The sequence below is a fragment of the Mirounga angustirostris genome, unplaced genomic scaffold, assembly GCF_029215605.1.
Source record: "Mirounga angustirostris isolate CCGP_5_RB_7025 unplaced genomic scaffold, mMirAng1.0.hap1 SCAF_5, whole genome shotgun sequence".
In the NCBI taxonomy this organism is placed as follows: Eukaryota; Metazoa; Chordata; class Mammalia; order Carnivora; family Phocidae; genus Mirounga; species Mirounga angustirostris.
The window spans coordinates 133,985,461-134,012,564 of NW_026991713.1; the positions used below are offsets into that span (position 1 = coordinate 133,985,461).

General features: G+C 42.2%; 1 long non-coding RNA gene across 1 annotated transcript; it reads right to left on the reverse strand.

The window, feature by feature from the left end:
• Positions 1-194: 194 nt before the first annotated feature.
• LOC123844249 (uncharacterized) lies at positions 195-25,217 on the reverse strand. The gene is made up of 4 exons (XR_010411719.1): positions 24,989-25,217; positions 19,119-19,277; positions 11,146-12,557; positions 195-1,730 (listed from the first exon to the last, which is right to left on the reverse strand). It is a non-coding gene; the product is annotated as an uncharacterized LOC123844249 (long non-coding RNA).
• Between the last annotated feature and the right edge of the window lie 1,887 nt (positions 25,218-27,104).

Below are 27,104 nucleotides of genomic sequence, written 5' to 3' on the forward strand. Positions count from 1 at the left end.
GAAGGCCTAACAGCAGTAAATCAAGAAAAATGGAGAAAGGATAGAATTGGAAATAAAGAAATAAAACTGTCATCATTCCCTGACTACATAATTGGTTTACGTAAAATGTCAAAAAAATTACAGGTGAACTATTTAGAGCTAGTATGTGAATTTAGCAAGGTCTGGAGGTACAAGGATAATTTTTTAAAAATCAGTTATTTCTACATAACCGCAGTAAATAATTAGAAAATGAAATTTTTAATATACCTTTATCTCTTTATGTTTGATCTTTGTGAATGTGTTATCCAGTCCAAAGAAAATGTTTTTGATTAAACAGTCTTTTGTTCTGGAAAAAGAAAAGATTATTTTTAACAATAGCATCAAACGCAGACACACACACACACACACACACACACACATCCTAATCGGCAGGATAACAGCAGACACTTGAGTTTAAAACTCTCCACATAATCTCCTCCAAATAGCCTAAGATCATCAAGGAGTGGAAATAAACCACACATGCCTCCAGCATTACCAGAATCAGGAAGAACTTCAAGTTCTGCAGAGAAATATGCACCTAATCACAACAAAGCTGTTGCCAGCGCTTCAAGACCTTGGGAGTAAAGAGTGGGAAGGGGAGTCTTAGGAAAATCCTTGAAAAACAGGAGTCCTGCACACTGTGCAGTCACACAGGGCTCTGTGCTCAGAAGGATGCTGCACTTGATTTAAAGCTCTGTTGTCCCTATCTTGAAAGTCTTCACAATTTTATCTTTGAACCAATGCCATCACGCATGGGAATTCAGGGAGGTTCAAAGTGCACAGAAAGTGTGTAATGCCCACAATCGGGTAGGTAAGGGGAGAGCCCCAGGAGACCACACTTTGTTTGACCCAGAATTTGTTTTGACTGCACACAGAAGGCAGTGTGTCTGTCCTTGGAAAGGCTAACGACCAAGCATAATCTTTCTTCCCTCCATTCACCAACCACATATGCTGAAAATGATGACATAAGGGAAGGGGAGAGACAGACAACCCAGAGTGCCTTTTCTTCTCAGTCCTTCCTCACTCATCAGTAACCCAAAGGTAGCAAGTGTTGTTAGAATGTGAGCATATCTAGAAGTGGAATAGAAACAGTGGAGTTACTTTTGTACAACCATCCCATTTTCTTCCAAAGAACAAAATACATATGTATGTTAAAACTAGGAAATATTCATCATGTGATTTTTGGGGATTTCACTCAGGAGATCAATGCTCTTTTTTTTTTTAAGATTTTATTTATTTATTTGAGACAGAGAATGAGAGACAGAGAGCATGAGAGGGAGGAGGGTCAGAGGGAGAAGCAGACTCTCTGCTGAGCAGGGAGCCCGATGCGGGACTCGATCCCGGGACTCCAGGATCATGACCTGAGCCGAAGGCAGTCGCTTAACCAACTGAGCCACCCAGGTGCCCGGAGATCAATGCTCTTATATTTGCACTTAAAATTGCCATTGTGATATAAAGATGAACAGTAGAATTCATTCTAATAATTCAAATTTAATTTTTCTTTATTTAAAATGAGATTAAATAGCAGATAAAAACACCATGGCAAATCAGGAGATAGCAAAAGAAAAGAACATGCTTTATATTTTAGTACCTTTCATGACATTTTTTTCCCTTTTTGAACAAAGGGTTTGGCATCTTCATTTTGCATGTGGTTCCCAAATGATGTAGAAAGCCTTGAGTAAATGTGTTGATATTGCCAGTGGGAATTCTTACTATGGAAAAAGGGAGATACAAACATGGAATGATGAAGACAGAGCCGACTTTGTATATGTGAGACATAGGCAGTCACACAGGCCCTGTGTGAAAAGAGTCCCTCGCTCGGTTTAGTGCTCTCTGGTGCTGAAATTCTGGATAAATTTTGAACAAGGGTCCCCACAGTTCATCTTGCACCCGACTCCACAAATTATGTAGACAGTCCTGTATGATGGCAAGGTGACCCATGGGTTCAGTTGGAATTGGAGATATCAATGTAAACTTATGTTTCTTAAAAGTATATACATGCAGATATGTTATAGTCAGTGTATAGTTTTATTTACACACACACACACACACACACACAGGTATATTTATCCTAGCCCTGGCCACTGAAAGAGCAATGAACAGTCCTCCATCCAGATCCAGGAACAAGGGTTTATTGGAGACATGGCTTGTTCCATCGCTGAGACAGGTAAGGCACAGATGAGCATGAACTCTTGGGTCAGAAAGTAAAGAAATGCTCAAAAAAAGAGGGAAACATGTCAAAGACATAGGAGCCAGCTTAACAATGTTCTCACTACCCCAATTTTGGGACAATCTGAGCATCAGGAAAGAGAGAGAGGGAGAGAGGGAGAGAGGAAGGAAGGAAGGAAGGAAGGAAGGAAGGAAGGAAGGAAGGAAGGAAGAAAGAAGAGAAAGAAAGAAAGAAAGAAAAAGAAAGAAAGAAAGAAAGAAAGAAAGAAAGAAAGAAAGAAAGAAAGAAAGAAAGAAAGAAAAGAAAAGGAGAGGGGGAGGGGAGAGGGGAGGGGAGGAAGGAAGACAGTAATGGATTATAAATCATTGAATATAATAGGAATCTGTGAGCCCATAAAATAAAAAGCAGAGAAACAAAGAAAAAAATGAGGGAGAAAGGAGGGTTCTTCCTGACAGTCAAATGCTGAATGATAAATGTGGAAGAAGTGTGGAACTGGAAAATCACCTTTCTGTAATCATTACAGCAAAGATTGGTTTGGGCAAGAATCATCAGCAGATGCTAAAATTAAAGGACACAGTTAACAAGGTGCAGGATATTTTCAGGGCTTCATTGCTTTCCCCCAGACTGCCTATTAACTTCAAGGGGAAAGAAAATATGTGTGCAGTGGAAAAACTGAACAATACTTTGGGCGGGTGACCAAAACCATTATGAATCAGAGGCAGGTAGGCATCACGTGCCTTCAGATGGAATATCCTGAGAGAGACACGCATTACTTCTGAAATATTCCTGCCAGGGGTGCAAAACCTGAATCTAAAGGTGAGGAACATTAGACAAATCCAACTTGAGAAACATCCAATAAAGAAACTGGCCTGTAGTCTTCAACATTGTCAGAATCATGAAAGCCAAAGAAGGCCCATGGAACTGCGCCAAATCAAAGATGAACACAAAATGCCAATGAAATGCAAGGTGTGCTTCTGAACTAGGTTCTATGCTGGAAGGATGTTACTAGCACAACTAACAAAACTGGAAGGTGAACTGCTTTAGATGAAAGAATTAAGTCAAAGCTAAGATTTCTGAACTTGAGAACTGTATCGTAGTTATATAAGAGACTCTCCTCATTCTTAGAAAATACATATGGAAATATTAATGGGTAAAGGGGCCTGACTTGTGCAATCTACTCTCAAATTATTTAGAAAACAAAAAAAATGATATATATCTATAGAAAGAATAAGAAAGAGAGAGAGAATAACAAATATGGCAAAATATGTTTCAAATGTTGAATCTGGGTAAAGGGAATAAGGGATTTCTCTGTACTATCCTTGCAGCTTTTCTGTAAGTTTGAAATCATTGCAAATAAAAAGTTAAAAGAACAAATACCTAAAACTACAGGTGATAAAACATGTGTGAGCCCTCTAACAGAAGAGCACCAAGTATCATGGTAAGAAACCATTAAAAACTGAAATAAGAGAAGGAATAAACCATATTCATGGATTGAAGACCCAATACTGTAAAGATGTCAATTTTCTCAAAGTTATCTATGGAGTCAGTGCAGTCTAAATAAAAATCCCAGCAAGGGCGCCTGGGTGGCTCAGTTGGTTAAGCGACTGCCTTCGGCTCAGGTCATGGTCCTGGAGTCCCTGGATTGAGTCCTGCATCGGGCTCCCTGCTCAGCAGGGAGTCTGCTTCTCCCTCTCCCGCTCCCCCCTCTTGTGCTCTCTCACTCTCTCTCTCTCTCAAATAAATAAATAAATAAAATCTTTAAAAAAAAAAAATCCCAGCAAGATATTTATGACAATTGAAAAGCTTGTTCTAGAATCAAATGGAAATCTGATGGGTCAAGACTAGCCAAGACAATCTTAAATAAGTACCAAGTGAGATGATTTACTCTATCAGATACCGAACTTTATTTTAAAGCTACATTAATTAAGGTGATATTGGTGCAAGTTTAGATAAATAAATCAATGGAATATGATAGAGAATCTAAAACGGACCCTCTAGATTTATAACAAAATGGCCTTGGAGAGCAATTTGGAAAAGACGATCTTCCAATTAAGTGATACTGAGTCAATTAGAGGTGGGGGCCACGATGGAGGCTAGACTCCTACCATTCACAAAACTCAATTCCAGGAGGACTGAAGGTAAATGTACAAGGCAAGATAATAAAACTTCTAGAAGATTATTGTGCCAGTTACTAAGCTGTTGTCTCTCAGCTCCAGATCTACTCTTCTGTTCTGTGCTTGGTGATTCGGGGGCTGGGACTCTACATTTCTCCTTTGCCAGTTGGTTTCCTGCTAGATTCTGCATTAGGGGCTGCAAGAGGGAGACTGAGAGACGGGAGAAAGTGAAGAGTCTTCCTCCTTTCAGCTCTGCGTGCTGTTCTGCACGCATCTCTCCAGCTGCAGCCTGGTTCAAGCCTCCAGCTCAGCTCACCCCACCACGCCCCCCTGGGAGCTAGCAGCAGCAGCTGGACGGCACCTGCACCTGCCTCCCAGACTGCTGTGGGATCCCTTCTCTGAGTTCCAGGGTCTGGTAACACCAGCTCTTCTCTTTGCTCCCCTCGTCTTAGAGGCACCACCTGTTTTGTGAAGCAATTATCTCCCTGTTGCTGTAAGCTTCCTTTTTTGTCTTCAGGCTCTGAGATCCATGTAACCATTTCTCCTTATTAAATCCTCTCTGTTGCACATGGTGTCATTTCTGTCTCCCAACTCTGCCATGACTGATACAGTAATAAGCAAGAAGATTCTTAAGACCTCAGGGTAAGGAAAGATTTCCTAAGCAGGACACAAAAAGTGCTAACCATAAAGGAAAAGCTTGGTGAGTTAAATGACATTGAAAATATTGAAAGATAGCATTTAAAGGATTAAAAGGTGATTATACTTCAACAAAGCTGATAAGAGGGGCAAAGACTTCAAAATGTACTTCACAAAAGGTGATAGACAAATGTCCAAAAATATACAAAAAGGGATTCAACCTAATTTGTATGAATGGAATGCAAATTAAAAATCAAGATGAGATGTCACTACAAACGATGAGAAAAGCTGGATTTAGAAAGACTGGATGCAGTACCACAAACATACTGGTATACTGTGGGTGGACGTGTGAATTAGTACAACCAGTTTGGAAAACTGTTTAGCATCACCTACCAAAATTCAACACATGCCAGCCACCAAGCAGTTTCACTCCTATTGGCAAATCCAACTGAAATGCAGGCTCTTTTCACCAAAAGTCATGTGCAAGAATGTTCACAGCAGCACTTGTAATAATTGCCAAAAACTGGAAAACCACAAGTGTCCCAAAACAGTAGATTGGAAAATAAATGGTGCTATATTCACATAATAAAATACTAAATGGGAAAGAGAACTGGATACAACTAATGCAACAGTAAGTGTGAATCCTAAAAATTTGATGTTCAAGGGAAAAAACAAAATCACTAAAGAAAACATACAATATGATTTATGTTTAACAAAACAAGCAGGACCAAACTATAGTGTTTAGGGATGCATGTTTACATGGTAAAACTATTTTTTTTTTAAGTAGAGGTCGGGACGCCTGGGTGGCTCAGTCGGTTAAGCGTCTGTCTTCAGCTCAGGTCATGATCCCAGGGTCCTGGGATCGAGTCCCGCATCGGGCTCCCCACTCTGCGGGGAGCCTGCTTCTCCCTCTGCCTCTGCCTCTCTCTCTCTTTCTCTCTCTCATGAATAAATAAATAAAATCTTTAAAAAAAATAAAATAAAAATAAAAAAATAAAAGTAGAGGTCATCATCATATATATCAGGATAGTGGTGACTTCTAGAAAGTATGGAATGGGCAGCACTGAGGGCTTCTAGGTGCTGGGTGCTGGCAATGTTCTTTTTTTCACCTCATTATATATATACAACTTTGCTTTTCAAAAAAATTATAGAGTCATACTTTATTTAGGGGCACCATTTTTATATATGTTGTATTTCACAATAAAGAGGATGAAAATGTAGATAATGCACACTTCTGAGGATCACTGTAAGGATTAAAGGAGATAAGGTGGGTGTACAGAGAGCTTTGCAAAGTACCTGACAGGTAATGAGCATTCAGTACATGATAGTTGTTATCTGGTAAAGTACTACTGAGAGACAGAACTATGAACCCCGGGCTAGGAGAAAACAAACCCTAATGGGAAGCAGTCAGAGGACCTGAAATGGTTTCTTATATATGCTACAGGCTGCAGGTAAAAGTTGGAGGTGAGCTTTAAGTGTGTTTGCAATAGATAAATGCCAAAGACTAGGAATAATGCCTACCTCATTGCCTGGCTCATGAGAGTCCCTCATTAATTATTAGAAATATGGATGGGGGGCGCCTGGGTGGCTCAGATGGTTAAGCGTCTGCCTTCGGCTCAGGTCATGATCCCAGCGTCCTGGGATCGAGTCCCGCATCGGGCTCCCTACTCCTTGGGAGCCTGCTTCTCCCTCTGCCTCTCTCTCATGAATAAATAAATAAAATCTTTAAAAAAAAAAAAAGAAATATGGATGGGTGGATGGATGGATGGATGGATGGATGGATGGATGGATGGATGGATGGATGGATAGGCAGGTAGATAAGTAGGTGGGTGAATGGGTACGTAGATGGATGGGAAGATAGGTGGGTGAGTGGATGAATGGGTAAGTGAGTGCATTGGTGGGTGAGTGGATGGTTGGGTGGATGAATGAATGGACTGGAGGATGGGTGGATAAATTGAAACAAGAGTTGGTCTGATGCAAATTTTGCAGCTCCAAAGTGAAGAGACTTCTCCACACATTTTGTCTTTGCCCAGAACTTAACAGAACACCATACGCAAGTTTTTATTTCAGGCTTTGTGATTACAGGGATGTTGGTGACCACTTTTGCAGATCTTTTCATGGTTCTTCTCGGTTGTTTACTGGCCAGAGGAAGGGCTTATATCAACCTGGATCTATAATACCTACCATCAAGGGGGAAGAGAGCTGATTTTACCTACAAATTAAGCGTCTGGCAGGGCTACCAATTCAGGTTGAAGGCAGAGTATTAGAGTAGTTTTTCCACCCAGACACACCCCCCACGGGGAGGAGAGGCTAAACTAATGAACATCCAATGGATAGGGACTCAAGCATGAAGAGGAGGCACCAGGCTAAAAACATGTTTTCCTAAGAAAGCCTAAAATGACAAACAGGCATCCGGAATGGAGACCACTGAAGCCACAATTTCCAGTCCAGTATTGTATGTAATTGTAGACTTCAAAGTTTTGTTCATTGCAGGGAAACATCACTATATGCACCAAGCAATCACTATGTCCCTTTCACTCAGTAAGCCTGTCTGGTTCTTAGAACTGCAGACAGAGATGCCCATGGACTACAGAGGCACATGCTATTGTCACATGACAGAGGTCTTGTACATTGCTTTATTTTTTTCCTATTATAAAGCATAATATGCTTGCTCATAAATCTGAACATCTCCTCCTACCCTTCCAGCCCCCCTTCCTAGCCCCTCATGTGGTAACACAATTAACAGTTGGATCTGGTTCCTTCCAGACTTTTTTCTTTACATGCATACAGACACACATTTCTTTTTATTAAAAAAAAATGATATCAAGACTGTTGAATCTCAGATCTATACCTCTGAAACAAATAATACAATATATGTTAAGAAAAAAAAAAAAAGAAGAAGAAGAAGGTAGCGGGAGGGGAAGAATGAAGCGGGGGAAATCAGAGGCAGAGACAAACCATGAGAGACGATGGACTCTGAAAAACAAACTGAGGGTTCTAGAGGGGAGGGGGGTGGGAGGATGGGTTAGCCTGGTGGTGGGTATTGAGGAGGGCACATTCTGCATGGAGCACTGGGTGTTATGCACAAACAATGAATCATGGAACACTACATCTAAAACTAATGATGTAATGTATGGGGATTAACATAAGAATTAAAAAAAGGAAAAAAAAAAAGAAATAGTTAAGATGGTAAATGTTATGTTATGTGTTTTTTAAACAAAAAGAAACAGCATCCATAATTCATCATACATGTATAAATCATGTTCATATTTTGATGTTGCAAAAAAAAGATATCAAAATATATATGTAGAGTATAATAAACAATTTGGTCTTTGTCCCCAGTTCCTGGAACAGAACTCCTAAAACCCTTGGAATTTCCTGAGCAGTTGGAGCGCCTCATTATGTATAAGGTACCCCTTTTGGTCACACCTGAGTTTATGCCAACGAGGTGACATAAGTAGGGTCCCTAGAGAGCTTTGGGATAGGGCTGGCCCCAAGTGATTACAGACCTGGAACTTTCAGCTCCATCCACCAACCTCGGGGAAGGGGTGAGGGGGCTGGAGATTGAGCTCTATAAAAACTCTTGCATGAGCTTTGATGAGCTTCCAGGTCGGTAAGCACGCAGAGGTGCCGGGAGGGTGGTGCACCCAGAGAGGGAACTATGCCCCTTCCTATGCCCCTTCCTGCATCCCTTGTCCTAGGCATCGCCTCCATTTGTCTGCTCCTGAGCTGTATCCTTTATAATAAACTGGTAAACTTGAGGAGGGGGTCCTGGGAGCCCCAATATGTAGCCAGTCAGCCAGAAGGACAGCTGACAACCAGGGACTGCAGTGGGGGCTCCTGTGGGACTGAGCCCTTTCACTGACAGAACAGAACACTCCCTCCAGAATTGGATTGAATCACTGGATATTGGAGCTGGTATTGGAGAATTGGTTGGTGCCAGGAAACACTCTGCAATATGTTACTTCTTTTTTTAAAGATTTTATTTATTTATTTATTTGAGAGAGAGAATGAGAGAGAGAGAGAGAGCATGAGAGGGGGAGGGTCAGAGGGAGAAGCAGACTCCCCGCTGAGCAGGGAGCCTGATGCGGGACTCGATCGCGGGACTCTGGGATCATGACCTGAGCCGAAGGCAGTCGCTTAACCAACTGAGCCACCCAGGCACCCCTGCAATATGTTACTTCTTAACTTGCTTTTTCAGTCAGTGTTTACCATAAATAACTTTCAATGGAAGGACTTAGCATTTCATTCTTTTCAATAATCAAAGAGTAAAGCAGACACTAACCAAACCCTCCAATCCCTCCACCATTTCAGTGCGTGTCCATCCCCTGGCTTATGTGTGCTTCTCTTTAGGTATAAGCACCTGCAGCTCCTTTCTGGAGCCTGCCCTTGAGCTTCTGGAGCCATTTTGCCTGTTAACATGGAGAACTAGGAGGGGCTGGAGGATTATGAAAGCCCAGACCCCTGCCTCTGGTATAATTTGGTGCAATTTATACTTGGTACAATTTATACTCCAGAGCTCCCCCACAGGGATCAGGTGAGTGCTGGGATTTGTCTGAAGTCACTCCCTGACTTGATTTCTTTCCCTTTCCCACTCCTGCCTCCCTCCTCCTACGTTCTCGTAGGAACACTTCTGTAATAAATCATAACAAATCGCATGCAGACAAGTTGTCGCTGCAGAGTGTATTCCAGGAAGATGACTCATGACACACAATATTCCATGGCATAGGATGTGCCATCATTTACCTAATTAATCTCCTATTAATGGACTTTCAAGTTATTTCTGAATTTCCCTATCCCAGACCATGCTACACTACACTGTATTTGCACACTACTCCTACAATAGAGTCCTTCGTGGCCCCCCACCTGGCTACTCTTCCCACTTGCTTTGGTGGTCAAGTCAGTTGTTTTGCCTCCTGCCATCATAGTTTAAAAATAAGAAGGTAAACACTCCTGCAAGCAACCCACTACTTTTATTAGCGACCCTGAAGATAAATGACTCAGTGCATGTGTTTATTTTTCCTGGAGTTAAGTTAGGATCAAAGAGCTCAGCCCACACTGCTTCCTGAAACACCCTCCTCTCAGATTCCTAAGTAATCAATGGTTGTTATCACACACCCTCCCTGGAGGCTGGTGTAGACGTATTTTCAGATCAATGACTCAGAAAGAGTCCTTTGTTTGAGAAATTACGGGGTCTTACGTCTCAGTGTCAAACCTTTTTCCAACTCCTTGGATGGTCCCAAATAAAAAAGCTGAGTTCTTGATGATGGAGAGACTTCATTTATTGACGCTAGTGGGAAATTTTCTGGGAATTCCTGAAAGGAAAGGGCTCCACGTGGGTTGAATATTTCTTTTTGAAACAAACGGCTAGGACGTATGGAAATCTGTTTGGAACTCTTGTTTAGGAAACATTTAAAAATGAGCTAAACTATCTTACTCTCCAGGGAATCCCCAGAGTCGAGCCTTCCTCCACATCATTCTCTCTTGGCACGAAACCCAAGGCAGCAGTAATCTGGTTCCTTCCTTTTCTCTCCTCGAGGGTGAATTTGATCTACCAGTGTCTGAAAGGCCCCCCCTTATCTCTGACTATGGATTTCCACTCACTGAATAGTCCCAAGTGAAGCTTCAGGATGACAAATCTCCATCAACGTGCCTGACAGTAGCCCCACCTCACTCTTGCCGCCGCGCAGGGTGATTAAGGAAGTCAGTCCACGGGGCGCCTGGGTGGCTCAGTCGGTTAAGCGACTGCCTTCGGCTCAGGTCATGATCCTGGAGTCCCGGGATCGAGTCCCGCATCGGGCTCCCTGCTCGGCAGGGAGTCTGCTTCTCCCTCTGACCCTCCCGACCCTCCCCCCTCTCATGCTCTCTCTCTCTCAGTCTCTCTCTCTCAAATAAATAAATAAAATCTTTAAAAAAAAAAAAAAAAAAAGGAAGTCAGTCCACTTACAACACAGCCATGGGGCGGGGGCGGGGGGGGAGTGGGGGGTGGGAAGAGATGTGGTGGTTGCATCTCCGGGCTGCCTGACCGCTTAGCCTCCACGTGGAATAGGAGAGAACACTGCAGATGGATTCCCAGCACCCAACCCTGGGACCAGCTGGATACAGACGCAGCCATCTCCCCTGGGTGTTAGCACTCACATCCTAACAAGGACCCTATCTTTTTTTTTTTTTCATCAGGGATGACAAACTTAAAACAGGTTGACTCACCTTCACCTCTCAGTCTCCTACTGACCCACCCCTTCCTGTCCTGGGAAAAAAAAAAAAAAATCCTCGATTAGTCCCAGGCCATTCACTTCCTCTGGTTGGGTGGATGCTGGGCCAAACCATCCAAGAAGGGGAGAATGAAATCTTCTTCAGAAAATCCTCTTGGTCCTGAAGCAAAGAGCAAAAGACAAAGTAAGTGCTGAGGGCCCAGCACTTGGTGGTAGAAGGAAATCCAGCGATCAGACTGTGAAGGCGTGGGGTGAGGAATACAAGTTTTCAGAGTTTAAGTGGTTTACCCCAAAGCAGGCCATTTAAGGGGCAAGTCAGAGATTGCAGCCTGCTTTCTTTCCAAGTTCCTAGCCCGGGGCTCTTTCCAGTAGAAAACATTGCTAATGTTATTAGAAACACAAGGAACACGAGAGAGAACAGAGAGAACGTGGGTGAATGTCAAGGTCCCTCTGATCACCTGACAACACTTTGTTTTTATTATTATTACGATTACTGCTATTATTATTATTATCATTATTATTTTTATTATTATTATTATTATTATTATAGAATGCTGTTGTCACTTTATGTCTTTTTTCACACTTAGCTAAGCTAAAAGGTCCTGAAGGGGAAGTGTCAGTATGTCCCTTTCTGTGGCTTCCCAAGCCGCCCCTCTGGGCCGAGAACCTAGAGCACTGTCCTCCACACTGACGTCGTTCAAAACATGGGGCCTTCACCCCATGAAATCCACACATCCAACTAGCTCTGGCCTCCCAGCAAAGCCTGCCCACTGTTTGCCCGACCTGGCAACAGTGTTTTGGCACTGACCAAAACAACACCAAAAAATTACTCTTTATTTCTCTCAAGTTTACACCGCTGTAAGAGGAGACACCTGTTGAAAGAATCGTGCCCAGACAAAACATGTATCTTGCATTTTTGCATTAAAATTGATTTTCTTAAAAGAGGTTGATTAAATGTTATTTCATGTAATGGGGGTTGGAGATATAAATAGATGGAAACCCTCCCCATGAAGCTATAAATGGGGCCCAAGAGAACTAACGGCAAAAAATGCCAGGTTAATAGAAAATAACCATCTTCAATTGGTCTGCACAAAAAGCACACTTCTATTTTACACAACTGACTCTGATCTGAGAAAGTGCCAACTGGCCATGGAACCAGGAAACCCCGTCTGTCTCCGAGGCTCCTCTCCGTCTCAGGTGAACGTGGTTCTCTCAGGCAGGTATCATCAGAGAACCAGAGAAGTGCAGATGCAGTCGAAGACCAGTGTGGCCCGCAGTCTGCTGGGTGGAGTGTGAGCTCTGTGTCTGGATGTCCAGGTCACCTCTCCCGCTGTCTACGTACTGCCCCCCAGCCAGGGGCTGGACCGGGTGAGCCAGAGACCCTGCAGCAATTCTGTTCTTCAACTCCTGAATGGGAAGGAGCACACAGTAGATTGACTGGCTTGAGAGAATCATCAGAAGGGGATAAAGAGGAAAGTACATGAATTAAAAAGACCATCTATTCCTGGTCCCAAGTGAGACATGCTACTTTTTACCAAAGGTTGCCTAAAGATTGTGTTCTTTCCTTCATCTTGGGAGCACCAACTGCCCTCCCTGCTCTCCCCTACCCACCCCCCCACCAGGCTATAGCCCCACCTTTGCTTTCTCTTCTCTACACCAAGACCCAGGTAGAAGAATGTGGGAACGAAGCACGGGGGTGCTCTTTCTGAGCTAACAACTCACGTCACAGAACACATCCCACCCCTAGGTGTTTGGTGATGACACTGTATCACCCTCACCTGGAGCAAATCTGTCTGCATTAGGAGACCACATCCTGCCGCCCACAGACATCCACTTCAACGCACCTGTGTGCAACCTCACCAGGTAGCCAGCTCCCCACAAGCCAATTGCCCAATTTGTTTAATTTTATGAAACCACTTTAGATTTCTAGAAGGTAACTTGTTTTTTATCTTGCAATAAGCAGACAACCTTCAAGGGAAGATACATAGGAAGAAAACTAAAAGTCAAGACTTTTTAAGATTTTACTATTTATTTTTTATTTATTTATTTGAGAAAGCGCGCAAGAGAGAGAGCATGAGCAGGGGGAGGGGCAGAGGCAGAGGGAGAAGCAGACTCCCCACTGAGCAGGGAGCCCAAGGTGGGGCTCAATCCCAGGACCCCGAGATCATCACTTGAGCCGAAAGCAGACCGAGCCACCCAGGCACCCCAAGATTTTACCATTTTTAATTATATATGTAATGGATGTAATTGTTCTCCTTGTAAGAGATCCAAATATAGAAGTTTATGAAGTAAAACATAAAGGCCCTGCTTTATCATCTCCACCCACTTTACCTCCAAAACTAACTTACCTCCATTAACAGTTTGATATATATCCTTCTCTACGTATAAGGTTTTTTCTATGCATTAGCACATAACATATACAAATAGCATATGTAGGACATAAATGACACCATACAACACAATAATATGTACTAGAGATCTTTTCAAATCTGCACATGTATGTTTATCTGATTATTTTTAATTGTTGCTGCTTTCCATTGTATGACCATATCATAGTTTTGTAACCAATTCCATATTGATGGCTATTTAGTTGTTTCAGATATTGTTATAATCATATATACATGATTTTACAAATGTGTATATTATATCATTCCTTAATGTAAGATAATCATTTCTGAATTTATCCATATTATAAATAACTTTCTATATAAATCTTTGTCTGCATTTATGTCTTAGGACCAATTCCTAGGAGCTGAATCACTGAATTGAAAGAGACAAACTTTTTAAAACAAAGGTCATACATGCTTACTTATCCAATTACCAAGCAGAAAGCATACACTACTGTTAACCACAAACAACACCAAAAAAGTCACAAAGGAGACTTATAGAGGATGTTCTGGGTAGCTGTTACCAATTATACCATGAGTTTTGGCATAAGTGCTCTGAACTATCTCATTCATTCTCAGATAAAACGAAGTTCAATGTAGGAGTCCCAAGAGCCAAAAGTATATCCTACAAATGCACCAGAGTATATTCTACAAATACACCAGGATAACAGCTGAAGCCAAAGAGCATCATTTCTATATTAGCCATTCGGCAGGGGGAGTAGCTTCCTGTGGCAAATTACACAAAGGATACGGACTAAATAGTTCAGGCGTTGGAGTTAGAAAGAGTTTGGATCTTTCCCTACAACTTGAAGCTTTTTCTCTCATAATATCTCTCTCATTTGTCAACTTCCGTTCCATTCTTACAACATCCTCCCTCGTGCCCATATCCTGGCTATCCTAAATTTAACTCATCCTGCCTTTGCCCCCAGATGAATCTTCCCATATGGTAATTTGCATGCCTCCCTTTGCAGGGCTTCCCAGTACCTAAGAGAATTCCACTTCCTAGGGGAATGTAGAAGAGACCATGACACCCACCCACCCTAATTACCTGGAAAAGAGGAAGAAGAAAAAGAAAACTGGATAAACTCACAAACACATATTTGTGAAAAAGCTATTGGGAACTATGGATTCAAACTAGTCTACCAACTAAATTGTAGAGGGGGCAAGGGTCTCCTCCCTGTGAATGCAGATGGTACCTCATTCTGGAGGCAAAGGGGATGGGTGGGTGGATGGATGGGTCTGCCGTAGTAGATGGAGGGAAGGTGATGAATAATTCCTGTGAAGATTCACTGAGATAAAAATACTTAATTTGGTGGTTTCATCCAAGGTTTCCTCACATCAATTTAGACATGCAGTTTGAGAGTTGGAAAAGATAGTTTGGGTTATTGTAGTTCAATGGTTCTCAACCTTGGCTGCATGTTAGAATCACCTAGGAAACTTGAAAGAACAACCATGGGGAGGCAGGGGGAAAGGGGCATCCAGGCCAATTAAAACAAAACCTCTGTGCGTAAGGCCCAGACCTCAGCACTTGGTAAAGTTCACAAGTGATTCTGATGTGCTGCCAAAATTAAGAAGCACTGGCTTATTCAACATGCTCATATGATCTCTGATGGTTTAGGTTAGATTTTTATGGGTTAAACTATTTTATCTCCTTCCCACTTTTGAGGGCTCAGGGGATGTATAGATCATCTTTGTATCTCTCACAGCATTCAACATAGTGCTTTATCCAAAGCCAGTAGAAGAAGGAAATAATAAAAATTAGAGCAGAGATAAATGAAATAGAGACTTAAAAAAAAAGAACAGATCAACGAAACCAGGCACTCATTCTTTGAAAAGAGCAACACAATTAATAAACTTTCAGTCAGACTCATTAAAAAAAGAAGAGAGAGGACTCAAATAAAATCTGAAATGAAGGAGAAATAAGTACCAATACCACAGGAATACAAAGAATTGTAAGAGAATACTATGAAAAATTATATGCCAGCAAATTGGACAACCTAGAAGACATGGATAAATTCCTAGAAACATACAACCTTCCAATATGAATCAGAAAGAAATTGAAAAATTTGAAATAACAAGTGTTGGCAAGGATGTGGACAAAAAGAAACCCTCATGAATTTGAGAAACAAGACAGAGGATCATAGGGGAAGAGAGGGAAAAATGAAACAAGGTGAAACCAGAAAGGGAGACAAACCAAAGAGACTCTTAATCTCAGGAAACAAACTGAGGGTTGCTGGAGTGGAGGGGGGTGGGAGGGATGGGGTAGCTGGGTGATGGACAGTGGGGAGGGTATGGGCTATGGTGAGCGCTGTGAAGTGTGTAAGACTGATGAATCACAGACCTGTACCTCTGAGACAAATGCTACATTATATATTAAAAAAATAAGAAGATAGTAGGAAGGGGAAAATGAAGAGGGGGGAAATCGGAGGGGACAATGAACCATGAGAGACTATGGACTCTAAGAAACAAACTAAGGGTTTTAGAGGGGAGGGAGGTGGGGGGATGGGTTAGCCCAGTGATGGCTATTAAGGAGGGCACGTATTGCATGGAGCACTGGGTGTTATACGCAAACAATGAATCACGGAACACTACATCAAAAACTAATGATGTAATATATGGTGACTAATATAATAACATAAAATTTAAAAATTAAAAAAAAAGAAACCCTCATGTACTGTTGGTGGGAATGGAAATTGGTGCAGCCACTGTGGTTCTACAAAAAAATAAAAATAGAATTATCATATGATCCAGTAATTCCACTACTGGAAATGAAACACAAGATCAAAAAGATATGTGCACTCCTATGTTTATTGCAGCATTATTTACAATAGCCAAGATGAGGAAGCAGCCCACGTGCCCATCAATAGATGAATGGATGAAAAAGACATGGTATATATACCCAATGGAATATTACTCAGCCATAAAAAAGAATGAAATCTTGCCTTTGCAACAACATGGATGGAGCTAGAGAGTACAATGCTAAGTGAAATAAGTGACTCAGAGAAAGACAAATACAAATGATTTCATTTGTATGTGGAATTTGAGCAACAAAACACATAAAGAAAAATAAAGAGACAAACATAAAAGACTATTAAATACAGAGAACAAACTGGTGGTTACCAGAAGGGAGGTGGGTGGGGGGATGGGGTGAAATAGATAAAGGGAATTAATGATGAGCACTTGATGGGCACTGAGGAATGTATAGAATTGTTGAATCATTATATTGTACACCTGAAACTAATATAACATTGTGTGTTAATTATACTCAAATTTTAAAAAAACTGTTAAAGTGGTTGGTAAATAAATAAATAAAGACAGTGCTTTACATGTAGTAGGGATTCAATAAATGTTCTCAAGGTGATTGATTAAACACATTCCTGAGAGAGTTAGTCTTTCAGAACTCAACATCAAGAACAAAATGCATTTTTTTTTAAAATTACAAATATAATACTTCAAGTAAAGGAGAGAAAATGGCATTTCCAAGCCAGAAAAATTCATACCTTACACTACTGGCCCAGGAGAATGGAAGTGACTACATTTCCAGGGAAATCACAAGAACAGAAATGAAAGAAAAGGTCCATTTTCCCATCTCACAGGATTGTTCCCACAGGGTTTCTCCTGTTTCTGTAAACTCACTGACTTTTCTCTAATCAAGTCGGATCCAGCAAAACAACAAAGACATTGGCTTTACAGCCACATGGTAACCGTGGTTACCTGGTTTGATTCACCCTCTACCCATGACAGTCTGTGCATTCTATGGCAAATTATTCAACCTCTCAAATTATTTAACTTTGAGCCAGACTTTTCTCATGTAAGTTGTTAAAAGATAAACTGAGGCCTATTACAATTTTTGAGAGTTTGCACAAAAATCCACTCAAATAGGACAACATCCAATCTAGAAGATAGACAGGAACTCCGAGTTGCTGTGCAAAATGAAAGACTTTTATAGGAAAATGGAGTGGGAACAAGGTTATACTAGGCAAAAACATGTTGTTTATTGCAAAGTCACTTTCCTTAGGAGGGGGCAGGGGTCTATCAGGCACAAGACCTAGCTAGTGCTGATCAGGAGATTCCTGATCGACTAACTTAGGATTCCATTTCTGGGAGAGCCCAAACTGTATTTAAGTTAAGTCTTGGTTTGGGCCTTAGCACAAGTGATTCCATTTAGGGTCTGCTGTCTTGTTTTCAACAATGGAAAATGGAAAAACGAACATAGAACTAGCTCATAAAGCTGTGGAGAAGATTCAGCACAATGTTCTAGGATTAAACATCTAACTCATAGTAGGCATTCAGAGAGTACTTCTATTTGTTCTTTGGGACCATTTCTCATACATTCTCTGGTAAGAACGTCAAGTTCTTGCTTCTAGTGATTCCCAGAACCGTCTGAGCATCCAAACTGACTGCTGAAGAGATATGAGATAGCCCTGTCAAAACTAGAAAGGTTCAATTAGGAAAGGTCTGGAAGAGAAAACATCACAGCAGTGGAATGGGGACAGAGCACTGGACTGGCCAGGAAAAGAGAGAGAGTTTTTTTCTCTTAATGGAGAGCTGAACTCTTGAACCAACTAGATGTGTTTTCCTTTGTTTTGCCTTCCCCTGGACTAGCCCAAAGCAGTAGGCGGATGGATGTCATTGCCTGTTTCCTCCCGGTTGTTTCATAGACCTACATTTTGAGAGGGCTAATTGTCGGAGCCCTCTTCCTTCCTCCCCACAAAGAAGAGAGCTTTGTTCAGCAATTAAATCAGGCTGTCTGAGATGCAAAGCCCTTCCATGTTAGAGCAAGGTTTGGACCCCAAAGTCAAAGAAATGGTGCCTCTTTTTTATTGAGCTGACCATGTTTTCTCCCTCAGAGACTGAACTGGACTTTTCTGCCCCATAGAAACACTGGTCCCGCCATGACATTATACCAAAAGGTAAGACCCGCTGCTAGCCCAGCAGAGCATGAAGACGACCATTTAGACACCTTGTGTCTACTTCCAATGAATGAAGACAAGCAGATTGCCTCTGGTTTGTCTATATAACGGCCTCAGACCTCTCTTCCCTTGTTTGGGACTTTTCGAATTTCAGACTCATAGGGAGAGGTAACCTCGCCAGCCACTGGGTTGCCATCCCAAGAGGTCTTTTTGGCACCCAACTTTGCAAAACGGATGTATTTTTCTCTAGCCTTCTAGAGCCTCTGAGAACTTCTCATTGCCATTCTTTTAAGGGCTTGTCTGCTCTGAGATTAAAGGGTCATGTTCTGTGGTTTTAATCTAAGTGTAAACTCCTTCAGGCCTTTCTTTGGGAAATACTGCCCAAGTTTCGTGGTGCAAGTCACACGGCAAATCTACCCTTTAAACAGGAGACTCGGGAGCTTGGGTCTGGCAGGGTAAACAGCTAGCATCACGAAGCACTCAAGGAGGATGCTGAGGCCGAGCTCAGGAAGCAGGAGGCTGCAGGATCTCGAGGAGAGTCTTGGAGAAGAGTGAGAAGAGTCAGCTTTCAGGTGGGGAAGGAAACTCAGCAGCTGTGGGAGCAGCTGTATCTGGCTTCTCTGTATCTGGCACTGGTTTCTCTCTCTTTCTGGGAAGGTGACACTCACCTGAAAAAAGAGCTAGATCGGGGGTCAAGTTGGTTTCGTCCCAGTTGCTCCTATGCTGGAAATTACTTTCCCCCTGTGGACCTCCGTTTCTACATCTGGTAAGTCGTGGAGTTGAACGAGAGCACCTCGAAGCTCCCAGCCCTCGAAGAATCTAAGCTTCTAAGAAGAAAAAGCTCATATTACAATGTGTTTACCCTTCTCTCTGATAGGAACTAATGCTTTTCTCCTGCATCTCCTATAAAAGTTCCTCCTCGCACGTAGCAGTGTTGGACCATAATAGGAACTCCATGAATTCTGAGTAAGTGAATGAATGAATGAATGAATGAATGAATGAACGAACGAACGAACAAACCCAATTTAACCCTGCTCTTCGCACTTCTGCATAGCGCCATCCCGGAGAGACTGGGGCCCCAGACAGTAGTGTAATAGGCCTTTGTCCTTAACTGCCCTTTGCAGCTTCTCGTTCCACCCTAATCATTTGTGAGCTGTGGATTTAAAAGACCAAGAATTACTTGTCCACATATAATCTGCTTGCTGTTCTTGGGTAAGAAAGCCCAGATTCTTGACTGGGGCTAAGGTGTATTTTGGGTCCAACTGACCCAGAGCACCAGCTGAGGACAGCTTTTCCCAGGTACTGTGCCCACACTCTTGGGCATGGTCTCAATTGGAATATAGTTCATGTCTTTCTGAAACGGAGTGAGCAAGCAGATTGCTCCAGGGAGACCATAGTGTCTCTAGAAATTCCCTTCCCCTCTGACCAAGCCCATCCTCCTGTGGCCTCTGGTGGTCCAGCTACCTTGGAGAACCGAGTTTGGTGGTCATTAAATGTGCTTCACTTAGCCTCCCTGTGTCTGGTGCTTTGTTAGTCCCAGTAAGGGACCTGGTGTCATGCTCTTCGTGTGGCACCTGAGGCCCAGAAAGGCCCAGAGAGCTGAGCTGAGGTCACATTGTCCCCTGATGAGCAGAGGAAACAATGAGCCAACACTTTAACTCCCAAGCCCTGAAGTTATGAAATGACGAATAACAATGTATGTCACACCCTCTTTCCCCTCATCCCCCCCACCCCCCGCCCCATGTGAGGAAATGCAAAGTGAATTAGAAAGAGAGAATAGGCCCCAGTAGGAAAATGTCCCAGCTTCTATGGCTCCCATGTGCAAAGGACATCTGAATGACAGGACCCAAAGTGCAGCCTGCTCAGAGGGGCCATGTCCTTGCTTCCTTTCAGAAGGAAGGGAGGGTTTCTCTGAAGCTGTCACAGGGGGTTTACCTCTCCCTTCTTGCTCTCTCTATACTTGTCATTCCTCAGAAATTGCACCCACTGATGCCTTCTGGGGTTTAATAACAAAGTAAAGAAGTCTTGGACCAAGTTTCCCTTGACTCTTGGAGCTAGACAAAAGATGCTGAATTTGTCATCCTGGGACCTGTGGCTGCTCCATTTCCAAACATCACAATGTGGTTTTTATTTTTTTATTGTTTTTATTTTTTTACAATGTGGTTTTTAAAGGACTCTCTCTCTCCCTTTTTCTTTTTCCTTCTCAGAAGCTCTTGCTTTCTTCTCTACACAGCTACCTTATCTGTTTTGGAACTTTACGGCCCTGAGCATCCTTAGCAAAGCCATTAGATGGCTAGCTCTGAAAGGAGCCACCAAGTCTGAAAATGTTCTCTAGCTCTGATACATACAACCCTTAGTCTTGCCTATAACAACCATTCCGCAGACACGCAGTGGCGGTAACCCCCTCCCAAGTCATATCGGAAAGCCTCCCTGGAACAACGAAAACTGAACCCCTCCAGGCTGGGCAGTCACCTAATGTGCTATTCAAAAAACTCTTTTCAGCGCATTACAGTGAGAATATTTTCAACCTGCAGGCTTCACCCAAAGAACCAAGTGAAATCTTCCCCCAGTAGTTAAGGCATATGAGGAAGATGTGAGCCAGGATGATGCTGGCCTACAGGTCAGGTGGAAACTGAGAGAACCACCTCCCACCCAGGCAGGAATATTAGGGGCTTAATATTCCGGGTAGTGAAAGGCGTGTCGTTCATGGAAATTGAAGAACTGCAAAGCTGGCAAGAAACTTAAAAGCTCATCTAGGAAAAACTGGGGAAAATTCAAATAAAGTCTGTAGTTTTGTTAATAGTATTGTACTAATGTTAATTCTTAGTTTTGATGACGGTACCACATTTTTGTAAGATGTTAACATTAGGGAAGATGAATAAGGGGTGTACGGCAATTCTCTGTACTTTCTTTGTAACACTTCTGTAAATCTAAAATATTTAAAAATAAAAATGTTTTAGGGTGCCTGGGTAGCTCAGTTGGTTGGGTGACTGCCTTCGGCTCAGGTCATGATCCTGGAGTCCCGGGATCGAGTCCCGCATCGGGCTCCCTGCTCAGCGGGGAGTCTGCTTCTCCCTCTGACCCTCCCCCCTCTCATGTGCTCTCGCTCTCTCTCATTCTCTCTCTCAAATAAATAAATAAAATCTTAAAAAAATAAAAATAAAAATGTTTTAGGGGCACCTGGGTGGCTCAGTCATTTAAGCATCTCACTCTTGATTTCAGTGCATGATCTCAGGGTCATGAGATCAAGCCCTGAATTGGGCTCCACACTCAGCAGGGACTCTGCTTAAGATTCTCTCTCTTTCTCTCTCAAATAAAGAAATAAATCTCTTTTAAAAAGTTTTTTAAAACACTGGTCTAAGGTCTTCATTTTATGTATAAGAAATCTAGGCATCCTAGCTGGCAAATGCCCAGCTCCCTAGCAGCAAGCACATGGGAAGTGCTTGATGAATATTCCCTTAATTACATGGATTTTATTCTAATAGCTAGTGACTAAACAGTTGCCCCCAGAACCCAGGCATCCTGGGCAAGTCCAAACAAACAATGACTCTGTAAAGTAAGGATCGTAATTTTTTTTAAGTTTCGTTTTTATCTTTATTTTTTTTTGGAGTCCCTCCTTAGAGTCATATATTTATTGAAGCGTTGGGTAGCGATAGAGGTAGATGTATATACCAAAAAAGAGAGGAAAGATCCATCCATTATGTCTGCCATTAAACTGTTCAATGATTTATTCAACAGAATGGATGTATCTTTTTTTTTAATGTAAATTCAATTAGCCAACATATAGTTCATCATTAGTTTCAGATGTAGTGTTCAGTAATTCATCAGTTGCGTATAACACCCAGTGCTCATCACATCACGTGCCCTCCTTCATGCCCATCCCCCAGTTACCCTGTCCCCCCAACCACCTCCCATCCAGCAACCCTCAGTTTGTTTCCTACAATTAAGAGTCTCCCATGTTTTTTCTCCCTCTCTGATGACTTCCCATTCAGTTTTCCCTCCCTTCCCCTATGATCTTTTGTCCTGTTTCTTATATTCCACCTACGAGTGAAACTATATGATAATTGTCTTTCTCTGATTGATCCAGGCAGAGAGAAGAGAAAATGAAGAGGTTCAAGAATGGAGTGCAAGGCTCAGGATGGTGGCAGTTGGGATCACAATGCCTGAAGGTCATGAGAGAGGGATTAAGAGGTAAGCAGAAGGGTCCTTGGCTTGGGGGACTTTGTTGTCATGCTAACATCCTGTCCTTTTTTTGTGGGAAATTAATGGGTAGCCATTGAAAGGATTTATGCATAGGAATTATCAGATTTCCACTTTACAAAAAAAAGGGAGGGGTTTAAATTATAAAAATAATACCTAGAGTTTCTAAAAAATGCAATGAGTTATCGCTATGGAAAACAACTGACAGTATTTGTTGGAAATTTCGAGTTTTCACATAAAGATCAGGAACTGTAGAAAACATATCTATCATTACAAGACTGATAGTTTTTCAATGCTTTAAGACTATTCTGATGAGATCAGAGGGATATTAAATCAATATGATTTTTTAATATTACATTTTGAAATGTGTCAACATTTAGAAGATCTCCATAACTCAGTGAACCAATATTTTCCAAATGACCTATGTTGGATGTTACATAATCATGCATGGATGAAAAATTAATTCAAAGAGCAAGATCAACCAAATGAATTTTAATGTAACAGAGTATGAAAAGTTCACTGATACCATTTCAGATCTAACGCCCCAACAAAACTTTAAAAAACTATAATCTGTCCACTTTAGGTGTAGGATCAAAGAATACTCATGATTATCCAAAAAGGGAATTAATATACTCTGCCCATTTTCATCTACATATCTGTGTGAGGCCAGATTTTCATTATATACTTCAACACAAGCAATAAATGTATCACAACAGATGGAATACCAAATCAGATATGAGAATTTGCCATGAAAGAGATTTACAAAAAATATAAATGCCATTCTTCTCACTACGTATTTCCTATTTTGAAAATCAGTTGTTTTGCATACAATGTTATTTATCACCTGTAATGAGTTTGTTATTTCAAAATAAATTATTAAATACATGTACTTTTTTAAAACTTCATGGTTTTCATTTCAAATACACTATATATGGGTAGAAGTAACCCATATAAACAAGGGCTCTTTGGAGTCTTTCATAATTTTTAAGAGTGTAAAAGAGTCTTGAGATCAGAAAGTTGAGGATTGGCTGCACTAATTTATAGTACTTTACCTGTTCTCAATTCCAAACATTCCAGTAGTAGCGGAACTCTACCTTTAATAGACAGCCAGGGTAGGAAAGAAATCCCTGGGGGTTCACAGTGCTGGGGTTGATCATTAAAGGAAGCTTCCCTCTGCTAGGTGCCCTGGCAATGCACTATAGTAACTTTTTTGGGGTGGATGAGGGGTTTGCCTTCTGTTTGCAAAGCAGAGAAAGGCCATTGCAATTGTGAAGGTAAGCAAACTTCTCAGGCTGTTTTAGAAAGAGTGAATATGGAAGCTGAGGATCTGGAACCCTATTCCCCTAAAACTACGTATGCATGTATACCCCTGGGAAAGTCTTCATGGACACCCAGGAATAGGGTACCCCCAAAGATGCTGGTCTACACTCTCTGTTTGTAGAGGTAGGAAGGGCAAAACACAGAACCTTGGACACTGGACATCTGGTCAAGGCTCTGCAAGCATCCTGAATCACAGCCCTTTAAAGAAAATCTGCTCTTCATCTGGACACACACAGACCTTTCCACAGCCCTAGGACACAAAAGCCTGCTCACTAATTAACCTGGGACTCAATCTCAGTCCTGTGGTTGGTGATTCATCCAGCAGGGCCTGGCTCAGCTGTGTGGTTCTTAGGCTACATGATTTGGCAATCTGACAAACCTAGGGCTTACCCCCAGTTGTGGCTGAGCAAACCCAAGCAGGATCCTTACGTTCTCCTAGCCTCAGTTCCACAACTGCAAAGTGGGAATAACAATATCTACTTTGCATTTAAAGCACCCAGTGCACATTATTAAATTAATAGCTACCACTTTGGTGCTCACTCCTGCCAGGAACTGTAAAGTTCTCTTCATTTATACGATTTGGTCCTCGTGAAAAGACTGAAAAGTAATTATGGTATTTCTTCACTTCTAAGGAGAAATTTTGTCTACATTTAACACATCCAAAAATTGAATTTTGTCTTGCATTGGATGTGCATATGGTTTGTTCTACTTTGCATGAGAAGTTAACAAATCAATGGTGAATCTTATAATAAAAAATGTATGAACTTCTCCACTTTATGAATGTGAAACAGGTTAAAAACATGAAGTAACTTGTCCAAGACCACACATCTGGAATGTGGTGGGACAAAGATAAACACAAGACCGTCTGTCTCCAAAGCCTGGGGTTGCCTGGTCAATTCATTGCACCAGGCTGCCTGCCTCCCCTTGCCCCAGCCCCCCACTCTACCACACAGTCAGGACTTGGAAATGAACTGAGTCCCACCTAGGCCTTAAGTATCCTCTCTGCCCCTTTACTCACCAAATGTAGTTGCCAGAATATCCAGGTGAGGCATCTTTTGTTCAGTTAATCCAACACGTTGGAGGTAGAGTCACTCTGATGCCTGCAGCTTAGTTTAGGCCTCGAGGAACTGAAAAGGGACAGCTTACCAGTAACCCCCATCCAACCCCAGCATTGAGGATTCATTGACAATGCAACATCATGAAGCATGTTGTATATGGGGAACACCTCTCCGCGGAGCCCACCCTCCTCCCCACCACCATTAGGTTTCTTTCTTATAGTCCCCCCACCCAGCCCACCCCAATCTGCACTTTCCCCTGTGCATTGAATCTTATTTGGCTAACGATCCCTGCGCACAAAAGACAAGGCTTCTGCCATTGGCACACGAGCTATTGAATATCTCCAAAGACTTCTCTCCAGGAGTGTACAAGCAATCCTCTTTAGTCCTAAGTGGCAGAAGTACCACGTTTTGAGGTGCTTCTGTTGTCTTCATGGGGGTTCTCTTTTAGAAATGGTCTTAGAAGTATGTCAGAACCTATAGGTGAAACCAGTGCCTTGAAAAGATTACCCAAACCATCAATGCATTGACCGTAAAGACCTGCTCACGGGCTGAGAAAATCCCGATCTAAGCCCACTCATGCTGTATGGAAAAATGTGAGCTCAAGTAGAAGTTTGTAAAACAACCTTCAGAACTTAACTCCACCAGACTTCAGTTGCCCTGTCTTTAGTCTAAAAGATTGTAGAGGTTTATGGTAGAGATGAAATAAAAGCCTTTAGGAATCTAGAAGAGTCTCTTGTGTTTTCCTTATCACTCTGGATATGTTTCCAATTTGTATTTTAGGATAATTTGGGGGGGTCAGATTTATTGTAAAATTTCTCAGCATGTTGCTTTCCTTTTCCTCACAATGATTGTTAATGACTTTGAAGTTAAAATATTTACATAGTGGAATCAGTATTTCCTTTGTGGTTTCTTTTACTGCTTATAAGCTTGATTTTTGTCCACCCAATATTTTCTGCTCCTTTTTAACAGTTTGGTATTTTTTAACACTTAGGTCAAATGGATGGTGCAATGCTATGGTCTTTTTAGCTTCTTCTTCTCAAATAGTGGACTATTTTTCCCAGTTCTGCTTATTAAATAATCCCCAATTAAATATTCCCAACACTGCTGGTGAGAAAAATGTTAAATGAGCCAAGGGCAAAGTGCGACGAGAGTCAGGCTGGCTGGTTGCCCCCACCAGCAGGTCTGGACCACGGGTGGGGAGCGTCTAGCGTCAGGAATGCAGGTACCGCCCAGCCCTGCCAAGAGCGAGGCCACCAGCTCTGTTTACTCAGAGGTAAACCCCTCCTAAGCTCCCATTTGCCCACTCCCCACCCCTCCCTGGCCTCCCACCCTCTATGGCACAGTGCATCTGCTGCTTCTTGGAAGTGCCAGTAAAATTCTTGGAAGGAACTCCTGCAGATAGATTTTGGAGATTACCTGGGGATTTCCACAAACTGGGCCAGGGCTCCCATCTTCTCCTGATGGGCTGCTGATGACTTCTCTTAAAGACCCTGACCACCTGACCACCTGACCACCAGCTGGGAGGTATTAGCCCATGCCTCCCAGCCGACAGGCAAGCAGCTTAACGCTGCTAACTCACATTACTGGGGAAAGACCGAGGAGACGTGGAGGGGACATTCTATAGTGGTTAAGGCCGCAAACTTCAGAGTCCCAGATACCTGGATTAGAATCACTAAAATTTACCTGCCAAGATAAGGGCTAAGTTACCTTCACTGAGTCTCGAATTCCACATCCCTAAAACGGGCATGACAGTAACAGGCTGACCTCTTGGGGGCCCCCTAAGGATCACTGAACACGGTTAACTAAATCTTCAGCACTGCAGCAGTTAATATTTAGCATAATGACTTTATCTGCTACAGGGGAATTCCTACTGTGGTTTTCAAGGTACAAAGAGCCACAGCGTGTCTGGCTCGTATTTAGGACCTCAGTAGTGCATCAATTTCCTTCTGGCATTCACCTTCCTGCAGCTTTCTGCCCCTCTTCTCCCCCCACTTGCCTACCTGGTCACCCTTTCGTCAATATTTATTCTGTCATTATAGCCCTAACCCAAAGTCACACATGCATCTCAGAGCTTGC